Genomic DNA, 2907 nt, shown 5'->3' with positions numbered 1-2907 from the left:
GGAGAACTGATTAAAAATCAATTCAAGTGTAAATTAATCCCTGAGTTTATAGATGAATGAATAAATAATAAAAACAATGCATAATTTCATTAAATAAAATGCCAACTATGAGACAATAAAATTTTCGTGATGCAAACAAGGCAACCTTAGTGGAAAGTATACATCTCTAAACTGTTTGTTAATCTGAAGGCTGAAAAATATAATAATGACTTAGGCATGCCTCTAAAATAATTGAAAAGCAACAAATTAAAAAGTTCCAAATCAACACTAAACTAGATCCTAAGAAATTTGAAATCAAAATAAGAGTATGAGCACATGAAATTGTGAAGTAAAACCAGAAACTAGCATTATGAAGAAACCAAACCAAACAGCTAGTTAAATGAAGAAAAGGAAAAAGGAAACTAAGAAGAAATGAAGATAAAAATAAAAGAAATTATTAAAAACCTCTTTTGTACAATTGTATGTCAACAAAACTGTTAATATTGATGAAACTGATGAAATTGTACAAAATACCAAAAGTTAAGATTAATTGGACAAGAAATAGAGAATTTAAATTATCCAATTTCAGAAAAAAAGTAAATTAGCCAAAATTGACCTTTCAAAGCAAAAAGGCCCAGGACAAGGCAGGTATATAGTGAATGTGGCAAACATTCAAAGAAAACTTTATCCCAATCCTACTTAAACCATTTTCAGAAACAAAAGAGTGAATCCTATCATATTTCTTTCTATGACACAAATATTGATTTGGTATCTAAACCAGAAATATACAAAAGAAAATTTAAAGAAGAGACCATTATCCTTAATGATATCAAACTATAAATATTAAGTAAAATATTTTCATATGGTTATAACAACAGCTGCATCTATATTGTGAATAAATGAACTTAACACAGGTAAAATTATAAATTAATGAAATAATAAAATGGCATAATTTTATTAATATAAACTTTAATACTTTTTCAAAAAGTCAACTTTCATTTCTATTAAAAAATTTATGGACACTTTTTATGTCAATAATAATATTTGCATTGCTTGATGCTATTTGTGGTGATAAAGTGTTTTGTTAGCCTTAAAGTGACATCTTTTTCTGTGTTTGCATATGTATATAGCCAGGTATGAATATAACAGATATAATATATATTGTGAGTATGCTGCAGAGAGAGGCTTAAAGTTCACCCCATTTCAATTAATTCTTGCCAATGCACATAATGAGATTTCTGAATGAAAGGAGTAGATATCCCTGACAATGAAGTTTCAAAAATATTTTCCATTCTGCTTTTGAGGAGATACATTAAAAATTTGAGTGACTCACACCTATAGTGATGTGTTCACTGATTATAATGAGCATGAAAGTGGGAATGATCTATTGGTTCATCCCCTTCAGACTTTGTTGGGTCTATGCAAAAGAAGTTTGAAGAAGCAGTCATATTTATTTCCTCTTTTAGGAGGTGAGAAAATTTGCCTCCGTCACCTTAAGAGAAGACTGTGTCCCTGGTCATAAAAGAATAAACAAGTAGAAGTGAGTTATTTCTGCTAATTCAGATGAGAACTAGTTGGAAGAACCTAACTGAGGAGAGAGAGCATCAAAGCTCTTTACTCATTTACAGTCATTGTCCTTGCCTTTGTATCTTAGCTTGTCTTCCCTAGTAAATTTGCTGGTAGAGGTGGGGGCTGCAGCTGGCAACTGTTGTGACAGGAAGGCAGGAAATACTTCTGTTGGTGAAAATCACTTGCTTGTATGACATTCTGCCCCTTTCACTTTCAGGTAGCCTGTGACTTAGACTGTCTCCCAATTCCCAGCAGAGCTGCTTCATCAACCTTTCTGCCAGGTCCTTTGTGAGCTTGTTCACCATGAATATTATTTATTTATTTATTTTTCTTAGCTTCACATTCTTAAGAACAATGTGAGGTTGTGGCTTCCTTCTCTGTATCAAGACAGGAAGACTTGCCTGTCAATCAAATCACAACTGTTTCAATCTGTGTTGATATTAATTGCCCAAAGGCTGAAGGGAGGAAAACTAGGTGATTTCAATCTTGACCAGCAGGCATTTGTCTTGAGAATCTTCATCTCCTTAGCATCCTTCAAGGACATCTGCCTTAGACCCATTGGCTAACCCTGTGTGTATTTCCTTTCTTCTCAACCTGCATTTCTCCATAGACTTGAGATTTTCCCTCCATCCCCTAATCCTTTTGTTGGAATTGGGGTGTCAGAAATGAGACTGAGGATGTTGACTGATCTTCTCTTTCACATCCTGCCATCTCTCCTGCCAGCTGCTTCACCCAGATGCATTTCTTTGTCCTCCTTGGCATTGCTGAATGCTTCCTGCTCACTACTATAGCCCATGATGCTTATGCTACTATTGACCAGTCCTTGCATTATATCATGCTAAAGAACTGAAAGTCATGTGTGCATATATTAGGTGCTTCTTATGTAATAGGCATTACCACAGGTACTACCCACTCTATATTCATCTTTACCTTGCCCTTCCCTGGCACCAAGATTGTTCATCATTTTCTATGTGACATTTTGCCTGTTTTAAGACTAACTAAGGGAGACCCATTGTGGGGTGGGGTGTAGAATCTTTCTGTCACTCTTCTCTTTATCATTACCCCCTTTACACTAATCCTCTCTTTTCACATCCTCATTATTATCTTTGGGATATCCCCTACTCAGGGACACTAAAAGGTCTTTTCTACTTTTTCTTTTCACCTACTGGCTGTCACATTCTTTTTTGGGACAGTGACTCTTGCTTGTATCAAACCCAAAGCAAATCTTTGGGGGACACAGACAAAATCCTCTCCCTTTTCTTCACAGTTGTAACAGCTATGCTCAAACCTTTTATCTATACCCTGAGGAACAAGAAGGTGATGGGAGTCCTGAGGCATAAAGTAAGAAAATACCTTTAA

At 34.9% G+C, this 2907-nt stretch overlaps 1 pseudogene; it reads left to right on the top strand.

Moving 5' to 3' along the window:
* The first annotated feature begins 2213 nt into the window (after positions 1 to 2213).
* Positions 2214 to 2907, top strand: LOC141512183 (olfactory receptor 10P22-like; annotated as a pseudogene).

The sequence above is a fragment of the Macrotis lagotis genome, chromosome 2 (genome assembly GCF_037893015.1).
Source record: "Macrotis lagotis isolate mMagLag1 chromosome 2, bilby.v1.9.chrom.fasta, whole genome shotgun sequence".
Classification (NCBI taxonomy): domain Eukaryota; kingdom Metazoa; phylum Chordata; class Mammalia; order Peramelemorphia; family Peramelidae; genus Macrotis; species Macrotis lagotis.
This window is presented reverse-complemented; position numbering and strand designations above follow the sequence as displayed.